Source organism: Bos javanicus, chromosome 14 (genome assembly GCF_032452875.1).
Source record: "Bos javanicus breed banteng chromosome 14, ARS-OSU_banteng_1.0, whole genome shotgun sequence".
Taxonomy (NCBI): domain Eukaryota; kingdom Metazoa; phylum Chordata; class Mammalia; order Artiodactyla; family Bovidae; genus Bos; species Bos javanicus.
The window spans coordinates 56631349-56651840 of record NC_083881.1 but is presented as its reverse complement, the minus strand read 5'-3'; the positions used below and the strand labels follow the sequence as shown (position 1 = coordinate 56651840).

Here is a 20492-nt window from a genome sequence, read left to right as displayed (position 1 = left end):
CAGCTATCCTACTGAGCCTGTCGTTCACAGAAAGACTAACAGCCGTTATGCAACCTCCTCAGAACACTGCCTCATGGAGTTTCCACTTATATATACATACGCCTCTCTGATCTGATGCTGAGTTTAAGTGAACATTGTTACTATCAACATGAAAAAGATGGCATAATTTTTCCAGTATTACAACCAAAACCACATACATGTTAAGTCTGCTGTAAAAGTAAACTTAAGCTCACATAAAACAGTCAACTTTTGAAAAGAAACTGGCCAAAGAAACTGCATATTTGTTCATATGAAATATTGTTGTTGTTCAGTCTCTAAGTCATGTCTGACTCTTTGCAACCCCATGGACTGCAGCTCTCCAGGCTTCCCTATCCTCCACTATCTCCCGGAGTTTGCTCAAAATCATGTCCATTGAATTGATGCTATCTAACCATCTCATCCTCTGCCATGTATATTTCAAATACATATGAAATATACATTTATTGAAATGATCCAATCTCTTTCCTTTACATCAGTGCTCCTAAAAGAAATGCTGATCTCCAATTTATCACCCATATAAATAATACAAATTGGTGTTAAAAAAAAAATTGTAAGTACCATCACATGAACAATTCTAAAAAATGTTGAAACCTGTGAACAGATTTCTGGGGGAACACATATGCCAAATTTTACCTCAAAGGAATATTTTAAAATTCATTTTCTTAGAACAATTTTTCAAAAGAAAAGCTTAATTCTTTTTGTTTTAGCCGCTTAATTTAGCCCCTTAATTCTGTTTGTTTTAATCGGCACTACTCAAGGCTTAGAAAGCTTAGAAGACAAGAGCAGAAGCTAAAACTATCATTGTACAACACAAAAGATTAGAAATTCAACATTTTTATGCAACTTTGTACTCATTTCAATCCATCTAAAAGTTAAAAACTTTATACTTAGACTGAACAATCTAGTCATAAATAACCAGCTGTGATCATTTCAAAACTCTTTTCCATTGTGAAGGTTTTAGACCTTCATCTTAAAAAATAAAATGACCACATAATTCTTTATATCTCTTTTTTCCTAAGCTTCTTAATAAATACACATGCTCGTTGCCTATCATGGGCAAAGGTTCCAAAGACAATTCACAAAAGACAAAGCGCAGCTGGTAAACAAAGGAGTAGAAGAGGGAGCCCCCTCGTTAATAAATGAATATAACTGAAAACAGATGAAATATTTTTCAAAACATAATTGTTTTAAAATAGAACACGTAGTTCTGGCAAGTTGTACCACAAGGCTAATACTATTTTGCCAGTAGCACAATAATACACATAAGTCCTTTGGAAAGACATTTGGCAATATGAATTTTGGCTAAAAAAACATTCTTTGATATAGTAATTCTACTACTCGAACTAAGAAAATAGTTCAAAATATTAGTACATTTATAATAATAATCACAAAAATATTTTCTTGTAAAATAACTTTAGGGTATTTTTTCCTGATTATAATACTAAGATAATGTTATTCATACAAAATTTAAAAACTTCAAAAAAGTACAAAGGAGGAACATTTTACATAGCTACATTCATTCAGATATTTACTGACTCCTACTTATATAGGGCTTTCCTGATAGCTCAGTTGATAAAGAATCTGCCTGCAATGCAGGAGACCCTGGGTTGATTCCTGGGTCAGGAAGATCCACTGGAGAAGGGATAGGCTATGCACCCCAGTATACTTGGGCTTCCCTGGTGGCTCAGCTGGTAAAAAAAAAAAATCCATCTGCAATGTGAGAGACCTGGATTTGACCCCTGGGTTGGGAAGATCCCCTGGAGAAGGGAAAGGCTACCCACTCCAGTATTCTGACCTGGAGAATTCCATGGACTGTATGGTCCATGGGGTCACAAAGAGTTGGATGCGACTGAGTGACTTTCACTTTAACTAAACACTGAGGACTGAGAAGCGGGTGTGACAATCCTTTCCATCAGAAGCATAAACCATGTTGGCTTATGGTTGATTGACTAATACTTGTAACTAGGGATGCTATTGATTTTTTTCATGACAACTCTTTTTTTGTTTAGGAGCCTTGTTGACCAAAAAAAAAAAGAACTCTCGCCCAAAGCAGGAAAATCTTAAGTGCTCAAATTTATATTTAGATATAGTAAAAAAAAAATAGGATTTTACCTGCAAGGTGTCTTCTTATTCTTATGATTATATCATATCTTCCTATGATACTTATATGTAATATGTATAAAGTAATTATATATATAATTTAATATATATTTTACACAATAGTCAGACTTTAATATGGATAAAAATGTCCAGATACACATAAATTATGTACTACTGCAAATCTATAAGCTAGTAATTTTAAAACTTGTTTCAGAAAACATAGTAGTAGTACAAAAGATACCTATCATGAGATAAGGCTCAAAGTGGATATAATCTAATATTCATCTTTGAATTTTGCCATCTCATGGCTTCCTGCTGAGTCCTGGATTTGTGGGAAGTCCTTACACCTGTGGGAAGATAGTCAAGATTGGAGGAAACCGTGACCAGGTCTGAATTAAAGACAATTGCCCGACTAAGTGGGCAGAATAGGAAGACATAAAGGCGTAGGAATGCTGCATCAGGGCCACAAAATAGTACTGAATACTTAGTGGCAGAAGGTGCCCTGAGCCTCATGAATAAATGACCTAGGTTTATGTGTCTGAGAGAAGGAGCTAGGAATCTGGAATAGTATGACTGCTTTCTAGAAGCTGAAGCTCTCTAGCATCCTAGCAAGTCATGCAGGGTCAGCTGGAGGAGTTGACAGACCCACACTAAGAAACAGTAAGCATCGGGAAACACGAGCTATACACAGACGCTATGTGCTCTCTCCCCCTAAAGCCTGAAAGGTCCCACTTCACGGAAAAGAACAAGAGTTTCAGACATGGGTCCCAGGGCAAATAGTTAATGAGTGGTAGCCCTGGTGAGACAGTCTCCGGATGTGCAACTGCAAAGCCTTTGCTCTCTTTACTCCTTTGCTCTTTCTGCCTCTCATCATTTGAGGGCTGCAAAACATAGAAACAGAAATAGCAGGTGGCCCCACAGTGGAAGCCCAGGTGGTGGTGGCATCAAGGCTGAAAGAGGTTGACACCAACTGGAGATGCCAGGACATCAAGAAGCAAGATGGTTCAGAGGTGGAATATTTACCACTGGATATGTAACCTGCAATTCTACATTATGACTTTTCTGGATAGTTTTATCACCAAGCCTTTTAGTAACTGAGTATTTCACCAAATGGATTTGTTCCATATTACAGGGAGAGTTCCCCCTCCATGTTTTCAGCAGACCACTTAAGAAAATATACATCTTGGTCGCATATATACATACAGAGGGAATATGAATGAATGAGGTATATAAATACTGATATTTCTTGTATGTTTGCTTAAAATCCTGAACCTGTCCACAATAGGATTCTTGAAATTGCAACCTAATAGGGCTTTTTCAGGCAACATTCTCGTAACATAAAAATTTAGTGTCCTTTAGAGTTTAAATGTCAAGTTAGAAGAGATTAAGACATTTAATAGACTCAGCAGTTTTATTGTTACAAATAAAAATGTTAGCTTTGCTGCATTTCTTGGCATGTTTATTGAATCAAATATTTGACTTCTGTTGTCAAGTGTATATGAATTCAGAGCTTGAATATATTAAGAAATTAAGATTAACCCAGAAAGGTCCAAGTAATTTCATTCTTGTGACAGTTCACAACTACCCACCATTTTCCGAGGCAATGCTCTTGGAGCCCTCTTTAAAATACATTATCTTAAACCTTCCAGTTATGAATTCCTGCAGAATTACTTAATGTATTTAAGTTAAAGGTTTTCTTTTCAAAATATACAGTCTCTTTGCCCACAACACTATCAGCACAAAAGGTCATTTATTAAAGCTGTAATATCCCACCCACTTAGTGAAAATAAATAAATACAATAAAACAGACCATAACACCCCAGCCTATCAACCAAATGGATTAAAAATTGGGGAACTCACCTGATTGTGGCTCTAGAAATGTTAAATGTATTTGGAAGCTAAACACAAAGCATGGGTTCAGGAAAAAGGAGCCCCTCCCAAGAGGCATATAGTCTCTGAGGAGACCCATGACAGATGTGCCTATGCACCAAAATAAAATAAAGATCTGGCTGACCAAGCTGAGAAGGAATTTAAACACAACAAAAACTCACGTTAGCACATGTTGGTGCCAAATGTATTCTGAAATCTTTGTGAGTAAAGCATTTTGATGAACTGAGGCTGTAAGTCATGGACTTGAAATGAAAACCTTCTAAGCACCTACCCCTGCCTGCCGGCCACAAATGCTCCCCGCATTTTGCCATAACACAGGCTAACATTGTACTGTGGCAAGAGATTTGAGGTTCTGCTGTTATTATGTTTTTAATGAATGGTGGGAATCAAAACAAAGCTTTGAATCAGCACAGAATACATGCTGAACACATCTCTCAAAGAGGGAAGCCAGGTCTCAGCAAAGACCGATGTGTCTACAGAAGATGGGGAAAGGTGTTGTGGAGAAAGGAAACATGTTTGTGAGCAAAAATAAGATTACAACTCTTGTCATTAACTCTGGCCAAGCCTAAACAAACATTTTTTTTTCTTCCAGTTATTATTGAGTCATATGGCCACCGGCAGGAACTGTTATCACTTCATTTTCTGCAGAATGTTTCAGAAACTTGAAACCTCCCACACTTTCCCCCATGTGAATACTTTGGATTTTTAAACAACCATGAAGTGTTTGCTTCCAAAATTGAATACATTTGATGGCCTGGTAGTACAGCTGATCCCTCACATAATGTTTAGTAGGGAGAATGAGGCGGCAGAGAAGGTACCTAGAAAGTTACTAGACCAAAGGGCACAATGATTTAAAAGTTATTCTGGGACAGCTACATGGAACAGCAGTTTAATTATGAGCATTAAAACTGTCTCTGTTGTGCTTTAGCCTCTGTTTTGCTGTTCAGTCACACAAAACAGAGAACATTTGCAAGAGCACAGCCTGGAACACTGAACATAAAGAAGTAAAATAAATTTGTTGTAATCTTCCCCACGTTACTGACCTCCATGAAGCACCTGCTCATCTGTACAGAAACATGAAGTAAAAGATGCCAAGTAAGTTAAATGCCAAGTATTATGTCCCATGAACATAATAAGAAAAAACAAACTATCTAGAATCTCAAAGGCCAGTGTGGAAAGGTGATGAGGAGATGAGCAGCATCTGCTGCTGCTGCTGCTAAGTTGCTTCAGTGTGGGCTACAACCTTGGTAAAAAAAAAAAAAAAAAAAAATCCTTGATTTTTCTGCAGCTGTTTTAAAAATAAAGTGCCTATTTGGGGTGTTTTTCTCTAAACATCATCTCTCCCCAAAACAAAACAAAACAAACTACAACGCTTAATATCATCTTTGAACTAGAGATAACTTTAAGGAAATCTCTGATACCAACAGATCCAAACTGACCTCTCAGAAGTCAACACAGCAGAACACAGCTTCCTCAACCTCATAGCTTGTAACCCCCAAACCCTTTTCATTTTGCTATCATAACATCATATTTGATTTCAACCAGTTTGAAAGGCATCCTGCCTTTTGCCACTGACCTGGCTAAAGAAACCACTTTGTCCCAGGGGGGTTTCCCCTCACTTTGGTCTACCCTTTCCTGAGCTCAGGGCTAGTTCTTAAATTTTCACAGAGGTGGTCGTTTCTGCTTAGAAGGTCAAGTGTTGAATTTTGCCTAAAAGGAACCTGAAATGTGAAACACCAGGTTTCACAGCTCCAGCCAAGTTAAGTATGTGTGCTTTATAACAGATGCTAGCCAGAAATGCAAAGGATTTCTGTAAAGTTTTAATCCTGTTATCAATCCCTTGAGACACACCCCCTTACCCCTGATCTCTCCCCTGGCTATGGTTCTACATTTTTATGGCATGTTTTATAAAAGAAAAACACTAGTAAAGATACCCTAGTTTCTGGTTTAGAAGTCCCAAGAGATGACACTGAGGTGTAGACTTAGATGGTTTTCTAATTAAAAAGTCAGATGGTCTGTTTCTCTGAGAAAAGCTTCAGTTTCCAGTATGTGCCTGTGGGTGTTTTGCTCATGGCCTCTTGGCCCAAAGCCATTTATGATCTGCCTCAACAAGCCCCTTCCTGAAGTTGGGTCTCTCAAATGGAGAGTCAGGATATCAACAAAGATTTGTATACCTGAAATATGTACTGTTTTATCATAATTTAAAAAATATATTTTAAAAGAACTTGGAGATCTGAAGAACATAAGCACAGTTTTGAAAGGAAAGTCATTATATAGAAAAAGCAACTTGAAAAATTTTAACAGATGAAAAAGAATCAAATACACTGAACTGTTTTAGCTATTGATAAAAACACCAATTATATGTCCCTTATGATAATTTTTTTTTTTTTTAGGGTTAGAGGGAGTGAATTGAAAGAGCACCATTGTTGGGGGGGGGAGGTTTAAAAGGGAGGGGATATATGTTTACTTACAGCTGATTCATGTTGCTGTACAGCAGAAACTAACACAACACTGGAAAGCAATTATCCTTCAATTAAAAAAAAAGGTATAATATACCTCCTTTATGAACCTCAAGCAAATTGCCATCAACATTTTTCTACGGTGCCTGTTCCCTTCTTTCAGCATTTGGTTCTTGCTTTATAATTTCAGCTGTAGCAGCTTTCAAACTTTTCAAATCTTGAATCACATTGTTAACATGGCTCATGGTTTGTAGAATATCTATTATAATGAGAAACCATGCATCTTACAAAAAAATGCATATTTTGTTAATTTCTTTCAAGCCTGTTGATCAACAAACCCTTACACTGAGAAGACAGCAATTGTATTCAGACTCCAGAGTAACTATTTTCAACTCATCTGGAGCTGTGGCGTAGACCACAGTCAGAAAACCCATTAAAGAGCCTGAGAACAGAGCTGCTACAATTCACTCTCTTATATTCTTCATCTAGAAATTATCTTCTGTGGTGGCTTTCTCTAAATCAAACTGCATGGAAGTCTAGGACTTGGGTATACAGAAGCTCCACCAGATCTTTGGTCTAGATTATGGTGATAATAGTAACATCTGCAACAACTAAATGTGTTAGTTACTCGGTCATGTCCGACTCTTTGCAATCCCATGGACTGTAGCCTGCCAGGCTCCTCTATCCATGGGATTCTCCAGGCAAGAACACTGGAGTGGGTAGCGATTCCCTTCTCCAGGGGATCTTCCTGACCCAGGGATCAAACTCCGATCTCTTGTACTGCAGGAGGATTCTTTATCATCTGAGCCACCAGGAAAGCCTACAACAGCTAAATAAGTGAGTAAAAAAAAAAAAATCAGTATAAATAAAGAGTACATTGAAATCATTTATACAGAGGTAATTTCTGTACGTGGTACATAAATAAATATGGAACATTTTTATTTCGTGTTTTGGGGCTACATCTGTAAAATCCACTAAGATAATCCTTGCCAGATAATTCATAAATTACTTAAAATATTAAATGCAATGAAATTTACTCCACCATAAGATACCACTCTGATAAAGGCTTATTTCCATCAGAATGGAAATCAGTCAGACCATGAGTGAACTTAACAAGTGAGGAGTTGACATTTAGGTGATTCTATCCTGTTTTTAGTGGCTAGGAAATGGCAACCCACTCCAGTATTCTTGCCTGGAGAATCCCAGGGACAGAGGAGCCTGGTGAGCTGCTGTCTATGGGGTACCACAGAGTCAGACACGACTGAAGCGACTTAGCAGTAGTAGTCAAATGGTCAAGCATCCACCTGCAATGCAGGAGACCTGGGTTTGATCCCTGGGTTGGGAAGATCCCCTGGAGAAGGAAATGGCAACCCACTCCAGTATTCTTGCCTGGAGAATTCCATGGACAGAGGAGTCTGATGGGCTACAGTCCATGGGGTCTCAAAGAGTCAGACGTGACTGAGCAACTAACACACACATTCTGTTTTTAAATAGAAAAGCAGCCTGGTTTCACAGTTGGCAGAACCCAGTAATTCTGTAACTCTGAAGTAGTCCTTGATTGAACACTCTATATACAATGCAGTAAAACTAAGAAGTGAACTCTTTATAGTTAGTGTTTAATAGATCAGGTAGGTTATACCCACTGAAAACTGACCCAGAGAAAAAACATGAAAAAGGAAATAATTTGAATTAGGTTATGCGAAGGTACAGAAACAGATGATTTTGAAGAAATGTAACATACGTAACTTTCTTTCAGGGCTATAGAACTGCCTTGAATTATCTACCACCAATTATCTGTCTTCCATTAAACTGCCACGATCTATAAGCATTTTTGAGTGGGCATGTTCTGTGCCAGATTTTGCAAGTCGAAATTCTAAAATCACTTTAGGAAATCGACTCAAATCAGAAAACTGAGATAAGTATCTCCAAGTGTCCAAAGAGCAGCCCCAGTCTTTTTAAGAATTGATGAGGGTGGCTGCATTGTCCATGGTTACGGAATAAAAGTAGGCTATCTCTTCCAATTCTACAACCAATACACATTAGATTTAGAAGCCTTGGGGATACCAGAAGCTGCTGGCATCCTATGTAAAAGGGAAAGATATATTAGCTGAAGAGCTAAATGTCCTATTTCAGACTCTGTGAACATTCTGAAGATCCTATTGTACAATCGTGGCCTAAACCTCTTGAAATTCTGGCATTATAATGATCTCCAGAGATACACTGGTCTCCCATTCAAGTACTAACCAGGCCCAACCCTGCTTAGCTTCTGAGATCAGATGAGGTTGGGCACCATTCAGAGTGGTATGGCCGTAGACTCCAAAGAGAGACATTGGTAACAATGGTATCACCTAATTTAATCACACAAAAGTTCAGCAAGTTTAATTTCCTCTATGTGATAAGACAGAAATTAAGATTTAAATTTAGGAGTCTTTTGACTCCAAAATTCTTTAATTCCTTTATAGTACTGGCTTTGTAGCCTAAAATATCACTAGGAGGTACAATTTAAAAGCTCCATTGTTTCCTTGGTTGACAAAAGGGAATATCATCTTGTATTTAATATACAAAATATTTTTGTCCCCCTCGGGAAAATCCAGATAATGGGACACGAAAGCTTTTTTCTTGGTCAACAAGAAAACTATTTCTCTAAGTTCACGGGTGAGGGTAGTTTTGGCTAAGAGCTAATTCTGATTTTATCACTATTAAAAGGAATGGATGCTAACACTTCTTTTAAAAGAAGTCTGAATGTGTGGACAGTAGTTCTGGAGCAAAAGTATAAAATGAACTTCTCCTGTCGTTCCTTTTTGTGTTTGAGCTATCTTTGTTTCCTACAGGGCTTCTATCTCCAGTAGCAGACAAAAGCTCTAATCTTCTCAATATGGAAAATACCAGCATTAAAGCCAAATAAAGTCGAGTTTAAGATAAGCACACTAGATTTCATCAAAGCAACTTGGCACTCATCAAAATTCAATCCCAGTTAGCTGATGCAATTTCATCAGGCTGCTTAAGAAGCAGGGAAATAAACAAAATAGAGAGACAATGAAAACAACGTGACAACTGTCAAACAAAATGCCGAGTGCAACATTGAACATTTCCCTGAATGCAGCACAGAAAGCACTAGCTCTCATCCCCGCCACACGCACACACACACGCGCACACACACACACGTAAGTGTGTGTACAAGAATAAATGACCAAAAGTTTTGAATTTTCAATCTATCTTTCATTGGGCATTCATTGCATAACACTGATTGTGGAATCATTGGTTACCAAATACTAAAAGTTGCATAAGAGATGAACAACTTAAGGACTGTCCGATTGAAAAAAAAGGGTTTTAAAATATGGGTGTCCAAGAGGTCACCACCCTTGTTTGAACTCCTTTAAGCAAGTTCTTAATAAATGTAAGCTATTATAAAAGGCATGGTTCGAATTAGGCTACTACCGATATTATAGTTTTGCAACCAGATATGCTCACATGTCATCCACCTGGTGGAAAATTTCACATAGTGGTTCTTGGGATATACAGGTCTTATGTTTCTGATAAAGCAGAAGCAAACTGGTAACGGCAACACACTGCACAGCTTCAAACAGGGCTACAGAAGTTAGCCAAATAACTCTTAATTCAAAGCATATCTGATGACTGTATTAGGTCAGTCTGTGAGCTTAGAGCTGACAATTACACCAAATAGAGGAAGATCTGAAATGCTACTGACACTTGACATTTGAAGCAGAAATTACTTTAAATTACTAAGGTCATCAATACCACTCTCAACATGAAAATACAAGAATACTACAAGAAATCTTTGCACACATGTTAAACATGCGTGTGGTTTCCTCCTATGGTTTTGATGTAAAATGAAAAGAGACGAAAGGAACAGGAGTCTACACGGTATACATCTTACAGGAATTAGCATTAGTTACTTTTTACCATTTCATTTTCATCAGAGGTTTATTTCCTTTAGAGTTTTCAAGAAAGGGATAGTTTGGAAAGTAGATTTTTTTAATATACGTAGATATTTTTTAAAATAGGCTCTTTGTATCAGCCAAAGTCTGTTGTACATTTTCTCCAAGATAATAATCAAAGGCTTATTATGAATTCAAGTTTCTAGTTTTTGGTTATTATCTAATAATTAAATCAAGGCTATATCAATGACAAAATGATCATAGGAGTTTTTCACCAAAAAGTGAGCAGAAAAGATGTAAGACCTACCAGGATTTTCCCCTAGGAACAAGGGAAGATAATACCTACTGAGTAAAAATGTTAGAGAGGCAGCTAAAGATGAAATAAAGTTGTGTTTGGAGCCTATCATGTGCTTGTCCATCTAATACCATATTTAACTCTATGTAATTTGCATACCCAATTGAAAAACTGTAAACTAGCTAAAGGCAGGATTGGGACTGTCTTATTGGTCCATCACAGAATCTTGCACAGTCCACCTTAATGAAAAGCACGTATTTTATTGAATCAGCCCGAGCTGAGTTTTATACCACTATTTGGAGAGAAAACACTGCAAAAATAAAGTGCCAATCAATACAGGAGATGTATGTATGCAAGAACATGAAAACCCTAGTCACAGCACCTCTGAGGAATTCCCAGAGATAATTATATGCTGAACAGAAAAGAGGCTGTGTGGGGGTCTGTGATGACCTAGAGGGGTGGGATGGGAGGGAGGTTCAAGCGGGAGGGGATATATATGTACTTACAGCTGATTCACTCTGTTGTACTGCAGAAACTTAACATTGTAAAGAAACTCGACTCTACTTTTTTTTTTTTTAAAAAAAAAGGAGGCTGTATGGAAGCAAGAGCTCTAGGTTTGGTGTCTAAGCCAGAACCAAGCTTTGCCCTTATCCTCTATTACCCTGGGGAGTTCACTCATCCTCTCTGCACCTTAGCTTCTGCCATGTAAAGGAAGGGATGTGAATGAATGCAACTTAAACTTGTTTTAGAGAGACAAGTTCCCACCCACTACCCCACCACCAAAGGAAAGCTCATTAAAAAAAAAAAAAAAAAACCAAAACATAAAAAGGGAAAAAGTAAAGCTATTCTCTCTTAGCCAGGGTGAGAGACCAGATACTTCCTTGCCGGGCCTCCTCCTCACAAGCCATGAAGCAACCCACGTCCTGTGAAATCCTGCAGAGAATCTAGTTTGGCTACTCCTGGATCTATGTCTAGAGACTTCTTCCCTTCTATGGATCACATCCTCCCCTCAACCTATGGATCTTACTCTCTCAAGAGTAAATGACTGATACATAATGGGTTGAAGAAATTGAATTCCCATAGCAAAATGTCTTTAGGTCAGTGAAGCGACACACATTACCGTGTCTGTTATATATCCGCATCCTGTACCCATCCTTCTTTCTGAGGATGAGCTTTGAGGTTTCCAAATGAATTATCATAAATCAGCAGAAACTCTCTTCCTTGTGTTAATTCTTCAGTTAGTCTCAATTTTTTTCTGGCACCAGTCAATCCATGAGGCTTAATTTGGTAACATTAATTTTGAAGAATTTACTGAGTTCACTTTCTATTCATTTTGCCCCAATTTTTCCTTTTTTGCTTCCTGACACATACTTTATATCAAGTAGATGCCCCATGTCTACTTATATGGTAGCTATACACATCCATTTTTTATGTTTTTTGCTCATTTGATCTTCTCCCTGTACTCAATTTTACTTACTCAAATCCCCCCATGACTCCAGATCTATATTCTGAATGTATCACCCTTTCAGCCACTGTTAACCTTTCCTAGTTATACTCCAACCTTAATCCTTTTCAACATTTGAGGCTTGCTCTGTCCTAGGCCTGTGCTAATCAGGACTCTCAGTGGCTGTCCCAGCCACTTCTGGAACTGTTTCAGTTTCACCACCTAGATTACACTGTGTGTGCTCGGATGCTCAGTTGCTCAGTCATGTCCGACTCTTTGTGACGCCGTGGACTGTAGCCCACCAGGCTCCTCTGTCCACGGGATTATCCTGGAAAGAATACTGGAGTGGGTTGCCAAAATGAGGTTAAGAGAGTTTAATGTTGAATATGCTGAAACCACTGTTAACTGAAATACAAATTAACCTACATTCTCTCAGACTACTAAAGGATATTACAATCTTCTAGGTAAAGAGAATAAAAAGGCTTTAAGTTGAGTACAGATGACAGAAATAAAAAGGAACAGTGGAGAAACAGAACTGGATAAGCAGTTATTTTAAAAAGATGAAATAATAACAACCCATATTTTCTGATCCTTGATCCCATGCAAAGCAGGTACAAATGATGTTTAATCCTCTTAGAAATCCTATGCAGCAGGCATCTATTATTATGTTCCAAATGTAATACATGCTGAAGCGTAGAAAGATTAAACTTTTCAAGTTTTCAAACTTTTTAGGTGGCTGAGCAAAGATCTGAGCTTTATTTGTGTGAATATGAGGAAGAGATTTAAAGGCAGGGCTGAGGTCCTAGGTAAGTGGGAAGCTAGTGATGCCTTTAGAAATGTTAGCCATTCCCAGAAAAACAAGGTTTTGCAAGGATAGTAAGGTAGGTTTCAGCTGCACTTAGTTTGACATGCTGGCAGGATATCTAAGGAAGCATCAATGGCCAGATCTGGGGGTTTGGGGCTCAAACAGGAGATGGATGATTCACGTTGAATGAGAGCATGACTAGGTAAGAGTAAATCCTGGGAAGAATGGAAAATACAGCAGAATTAACAAGGAAATTACAACAAAATGTAGAGAATAATAAGAATTCATCAACTTGCATATATGCTCATTTACTCCTACAACAATCCCTTGACATAATATCCCCAGTTTATAAATGACTAAGTTTTAGGAAATTAAGTAATTTGACTAATGGCATTCAACCAATATGGGACCAAGACCAGTATAAACCAAATTTACAACTCTTTCCACTAGTTTTTCATACTGCTTTTTTCCAATATACACTCATTCACTACCATTAAAGGTATAAGATAGAAGGTTGATGACTATTTATCAAAGATAGCCAAGTTTGTGTTGGGGACTTGGAGGGTTAAAGAATTAGTGGGAACAAATACAACATTATTTTCCATCCCACACCACAAACAGTGCAAATTGATAACTATACACTTTTCTCCTAAACAGCATTTAACTCAGATTCCTTCTCAACCCAGCATTCCAGGCAGCTGCTAGTAAACATGCTGGATAAAACCATCTTAGATTATACAATTGAAATAGGATCCGGCAGAATAATTTCATCCTTGCCCTGAGTAATATTTGATTTGCATACTTTAAACTCTCAGAATACTCCAAGATGGCTGGTAAGGGACATCCATTCAAAGACTAACATCATAAATTAGAAAATAGGGAAAAATACATCCAAGGGTCTTGGTAAGTGGCAAATGGAAGTGGCAGTTAGGAAGCAAATCTAGTTCAGTTAAAGTTGCGTTCCCATGGACTATAGCCTGCCAGGTTCCTCTGTCCATGGAATTCTCCAGGCAAGACTATTGGAGTGGGTAGCCATTCCTTTCTCCAGGGGATTTTCCCAACTAAGGGATCAAACTGCGGTCTCCTTGCTTTGCAGGTGGAATCTTTACCATCTGAGCCACCAGGGAAGCCCATAGTTCAGTTAAGGCGAATGCAAAATGTGTCTAGATCTTAAAAAAATAAACCGCACTAATACAAACTGGGGAATGGCTTGGCTTAGAAAGTTGGCAGAAAAAGATTTAAGGGTCACAGTGGACGGCGAGTCAAGGCAAAAGCCTGTGCTCTTTAGAGAAGCAAGCATTACAGAAACATGCATAAACATCAGAACCCAGAAGTATTCTCTGGCAATTCTCCCAAACTCAGACTCTGCATGATGCCCCGCCCCAAGTCTAGACATGTGGTTTACCTTCTTCTGTGTGTATGTGCTCCGTGTGTCTGACTCTTTGCACCCCATGGACTGTAGCCCACCAGGCTTCTCTGTCCATGGGATTTTCCAGGCAAGAATACTGGATTGGGTTGCCGTGCCCTCCTCCAGGGGATCTTCCCCACCCAGGAATCAAACCCGCATCTCTTGGGTCTCCTGCATTGGCAGGCAGATTCTTTACCACTAGCACCACCTGGAAGCCCACCGCACTGTACCAACACACCCTCAGCCACCCCCACGTTCAATCAGCGTTCGTGCCAAACACTCCCACACTCAGAAGTCCCCTAGGACTCCCCTTTGTTCAAGATAAAATTAAAAATCCTGTTCTTTCCAAAGAGGTGCCTCACAGACTCAGTTTACAACTTGTATTTTTGCTGTGAGTTGCCTACGACTGCCATCCTCAATATCTGAACTCCAGCCAGGCTCTTCTGCTCAGCCTCCCTTGGACACAAGAGGTACTTGTTGGCATCTGTATCTTTTTCCTACAATGTTCTGTCTCAAACGATCTCCCTATTCAAACATGATTTTCCCCCACCTCTCCTATATGTTTTGCTCCTCAGGAAGCATTCCCTTGCACAACAGCTAAAACAGGACATGTTTCCTATTATTTCAGGGCCTATAATAATACTTATATTTACAAATTCAATTTTATTTCTTTGGTTACATGTTTCTTTATATCACTTTGTAATGTGCATTTTCTTCATCCGCAACTAGACTATAAGCGTTTGTTTCTATCACCTCCCACTCCCATTTGCCCATTTCTTTAAAACATAAGATTTAAATAATTGATTTGATGAACCTATAGACATAGCTAGGGGAAAATCACAGCGTTCGAAACTCAGCTCCACCACTTAATACCTGAATTATATAAGGGAAGTAAACCTGAAAGAAGCATTAGAAGGTAGCTCGTAACATATTTTAATAAAGTCAATTCAGAATTTCCCTAGTGGTCTAGTGGTTAAGAATCTGCCTTGCAATGCAGGAGACATGGGTTCAATCGCTGGTTGGGAACTCAGATCCCACATGCCATGGGACGGCTAAATCTTGATTGATTGTATAGTTCCATAGAGAGATAAACAGCAAACAAACTAGAGTCCATGCATCGCATGATGCAAGGAAGAAGATCCCGCACGCCACAATTAGGGCCCAACACAGTCAAATAAATATATTTTAAAAAATCTTTAAAAATAAAGTCAACTCAGTAAGAATTTACTCAAAATCCACGTGGTTCTCTCATGTCAAACCACGTTTAAAAATTGAAGGCCAGGCTTAGAGAACAAATATCACAAAAAAGGTATTTAAAATGTTAGTGTGGGGCCTGAGGTAATCACCAGAAGTAACTCAGCATCTAAATACACGACTTCTGAACTTAGTTAAGAACATCTTACCAGGTAGAAAAGACACTTGGCTCATTGAACAAGCTCAAAGCATAGTTGGCCCTCAGTAGAAATGCACACTTTCTAGATTCTCTGGATACCATGAAGTTCTCAGTGGATTCAATATTCACTAAAAGATCCTACTGGGTGACTGTATTCAAATGTAACTGCTAAGTCAGAAAGTCCTGATTCCATGATGCCTGTTTCTCTGTAGACTCATATTTCACCATTAAACCTTCTCCCTTCACTGAGGGATAAACACGTCCAAGTTGCCCTCCACCTCCAGAAACATACATATGTTCGACATGTGTGTTGTTGAAGACACTGTCTGCCGTACTACTCCTTGCTCTCGGTATGATTTCCCACTTGACAAATCTGTTTAGTGTTTACCTTCTCATGGAACTAGAATATTCCCCTTACTGTGAGAATTATCAGTTTCCTTAATTCTACAATGTAAGTCTCACCCCCTGTGCACACCTTAATGTGTCTGAAGGTGAGTATACATACATGTGTGTGTGTCATGCATAAATGTGTGAATATGCATATACATTCATATATACATGAACGGAGAAGGCAATGGCAACCCACTCCAGTACTCTTGCCTGGAAAATCCCATGGACGGAGGAGCCTGGTGGGCTGCAGTCCACGGGCTCGTGAAGAGTCAGACATGACTGAGCGACTTCACTTTCACTTTTCACTTTCATGCACTGGAGAAGGAAATGGCAACCCACTCCAGTGTTCTTGCCTGGAGAATCCCAGGGACGGGGGAGCCTGATGGGCTGCCGTCTCTGGGGTCGCACAGAGTCTGACACAACTGAAGTGACTTAGGAGCAGCAGTATGTGGGCATGTGTATATATTCATGTGTTTGTGTATATGTATAGGTATATATGTGCTGTATGTATATACATATGTGTACATGTGATTTTCTCTCCAAAAGCTGCTATTAAATTGACACTATATTTTATAAGTAACCATTTATTTTTAATTAAGATAGAATCATAGCCACATTTTCCCACTACCTGGTAGGAAACCCAAGGTCAAATTTTTGGCCTAATTATTTCACCCAACACATTCATATGGTCCATTCTCCTTGCCAGTCCTGAGCTCTTATTCTAAGTTTTTCCTAGTTCTGATCTTTAAAAATTTGTCTTGTTTTAGGATGTTATCAATACTTTTTACATTAAGTTATCATTAAATCCTTTGCGTAATGGGCAGGCTGTAGGGTATGACACCAGTTATTAACGTCTCTGCACGACACCAGTTCAAACAATTTTACTCATTTCCAAAGTCCTTAAAAACAAGAAAATAAGGCTGCTACACAGGATATTAGGTCCAAATATTACACAAACAAGTCAACTGTAAAGCAGAATCTACTGCCCTTAACATTTTGAGTTTAAACTGCAATCAAGTTTTCCACCTGAACTTTGCCCCTCTCTGCTGCACAAAGTAATTTTGTCGTCTTAACCACTTCTGTACAGTGACAACATGAACCACGCTGGGATTTGAGTAGAACTCTGTCATCATTTCCACGAAAATGTTTTCTTTCTGCGTCCTAATCCTGGAGGAGATCCATGAGTCCAACTGGAGGTCAATCCAGTAGCTGGAGCATTTACAGGAAATCTCACCGAGCGACCCGCCTGTGCTCTTTTTGTCAACACCGTTTAAAGAGCCCAGAGAGGTGTCTGCTGAGGAAAATAAGTTGTTCCAAGAAACCATTAGAGGATTTATACTCAAGACTCCCTTATCTCATAAGGGAAAAAAAAAAAAGTCCCCTGTAAGAAGGGGAAAAAAAGAAAATCTACCACTGACACCATGTGTGTCCTATTAAAGTTGTTTTTATTTTAGAGTGTTGTAAAAATTGTTTTATATATTTTACATTAAGATCAGAGTAGCTTACTGCTGGGTAGAATTCATAAAAGAAAGCCTCCTCCAAAACGTTCCTATCCTTGCCTTGTGACACATAGACCTTCAGTGGCATACGTAGTTGAGAAATCCTTTTTACGAGCACTCATAAAAGAGACTAGTACATGTTGCTCCAGACTCTAATTACATGGGGCTCATAGAGATTCCCGGCGGGAAGCTGCAGAGAATGGCACAGAGGTGTGGGTTCACTCAAACTCGCTCCCTGACCCCTCGGGCAAGCAAGCCTGGCCCCAGGGCAGGCTCAAAATGCAGCTGGGAGAAGAGGCTGTCCTAAATCCCCTCATTCACTCCATGTGAGGGGCACTGGCCATGCCCCTGAATTTCTGTGTCTGAGTCCAAGGCTGCACTGCATCTCACCCTCTCTGGACTTTGCATGAGCTCCCGTGCACAGCACACCAGGCCCCACTTTTCTGCTCCCTCATTCCTCAGACCCTTACCTTCTGAAATGTGAGAACTGAAAAATCTGAAGAAAAAAAAAAAATCATTGCCCCCCACACCCAGAAAAAAGCCCAGACAAGGAAGAACAAAAACCACCACCACCACCCACCACCAGGTGCATTGGTTATCCCCTACCCACTTTTCCAGAAATAAGTTAAAAAATGTAAAAATAGTGTGTGAGCGTGGGGACAGCAGCAAGAGGGGATGCACCCCAAGACACAGCCTGAAGGCTTATTGTTAAGACAAATGAAGCAGGACTTACAGATACTTTACTGAGAGAAATGTTTGGGAAGCAGGTGGATCTTTGTTAAATGTCAATTTTATATGATAAGCATACATTTACATTTAAGATGTGGCTGCTTATGAGTGACCACCAACTTATAATCAAAATAAACATTACCATTTGCTGCCACATGTCCAGAGTACCCGGGAAACAGTACAATTTTCCTAAGGCAACTAACGCAAATCACTGATTTTAAAAGAAACAATTTAGCATAGCAAACAAAGAGGCAGAAAGAATTCCTTTTCTAGATGCTCTCTTCTTCATATAAAAATGTCAATATCTACATTCTTGACAACTCTGAAAGTTTCAAAAGAAAAGAGGTTTTTCTCTTATCCTCTCTCCTCCAAACTACTTTTGAGGTTGGCATGTATAAAACAGACCACATAAATTGCAACTCAAATGTAAACAAAATGTACAGAAATAAAGAACATATGTCTAAAGCATATTTTCTTGACCCCATCTACTGAAAATGTGCTTATTTCCTGCTCTTGGTTTAATCCATCACAATCTACAATCATCTTTAGTTATAGTATCTAATACCTAATCCACATGTTGCTGTCAGTTTACACACAGAAAACAAAAACTAAAGAGGTCTTATTAATATTGCCTTTAAAAAGTAGATGTTTGCATGAGATTCTAGTTCTAGCTTGCTAAATAGTATTTTCTTTTAAACCCTATCAAGTTAAAAGCCAGGGCTTCCCCAGTGGCTCAGCAGTAAAGAATCTGCCTGTAATTCAGGAGATGTGGGTTTGATCCCTGACGTGGGAAGATGCCCTAGACAAGGAAATGGCAACTCAGTCCAGTGTTCTTGCCTGGGAAATCCAATGGACAGAGGAGCCTGGTGGGCTACCGTCCATGGGGTTGCAAAAGAGTCAGACACCACTTAGTGACTAAAGAACAACAAAGTTAAAAGCCACTTAAAAACACAAAGTAGATGCTGGTCAAATAATGTCACATAAGAGGAGGAGTGAGTTATTTTCAAGTTGAAATCCTAAGTAGTAGCAGTTTTTATATTTAAATTTTAGCACAGTCCTGAGAAAATATGACCAAGGGCTTAAAGAATTGCTCCATATTGTTACTAACAGCTGCAGTATGGTATGCTGAGGCTGCCGTGAGCAAAAGACAGAAGGCCATCCGTGCATCTGTCCAAGCATTACCTAAATTACTTCAACCACCTGATTGCTTAGATGTGTCAGAAAGAGAGAAGCCATTCCAGGCACCGAGCTACTAGAAATGGGGTTGGGTTCAGATCCCAGGGCTCCTGGGCAGGCCAGGGAGCAAAGGGGCAGAGAAGAGTGCTCGGTGTGGTTCTGTGGGGACAGCCTCAATGGGAGGGCGACCTTGAAAGACTAAGGATGGAAAGAACAATCTTGCACTTGCACTTTTCCCCCCAACAAACTGAGGGTCAATGATACTAAAATTACGGAAGAAGATGGCCTTCTCCTGTAAGGTAGGAATGGCTGTAAGTAGGAACGGCAGAATCGAAACAAAGCCAGTGACTCGACACTTCGCATTTATAAAATGACCTTTGAGGTATGTTTCATTAGCTATCTCAAGTGGGAAGATGTTGGGAGGTGATAGTGATGGCAGAGTGTCATGTTTTTAAGAAACATTTAGTAAAACAAAAATAAAATGATGCACTGAGGTGGAGGGAGAAATAAAGTCAGCTACTTTGATGTCAGACAACTATGGGTTTATCTTTGCATTTTATAATAAGGAACAAGGGAAAGGTACAAGTAAACATGAGCTTCCCACTCTTGGCTTTACCATTAATAACTTGCTACATCTCTGTGGCCCAGGAAAAGAATCCTAGATCTCAGTTCCTTGCTCTTCTCTAATAGGTAATGGGAGAATCAATGATGTTCAAAAAACATAGCCATTGAGTCAAGAGCTAAAAAAACAAAAAAAAAGAAGAAGAAAATTTTCCTTAGGTCTTCAAAAGATCTCCTGCATTCAGATTTGTGATCAAATGTTACTCCCTCAATTTCCCTGAACACCCGACATAATACACACTCAATCCAATCTTTCACTTGCTCCTTATCCTGCTTTGCTTTTCTTCACACGGCTCCCACCTCCACATGAAATAAGGCACTCATCCACTTCTCTAAGGCCATGAT

At 39.1% G+C, this 20492-nt stretch overlaps 1 protein-coding gene across 4 annotated transcripts in view; it reads right to left on the bottom strand.

The window, feature by feature from the left end:
• RSPO2 (R-spondin 2) overlaps positions 1–20492 on the bottom strand; it is a 228149-nt gene that overhangs the window by 31735 nt on the left and 175922 nt on the right. The gene's annotated exons all lie outside the window — the stretch shown is intronic.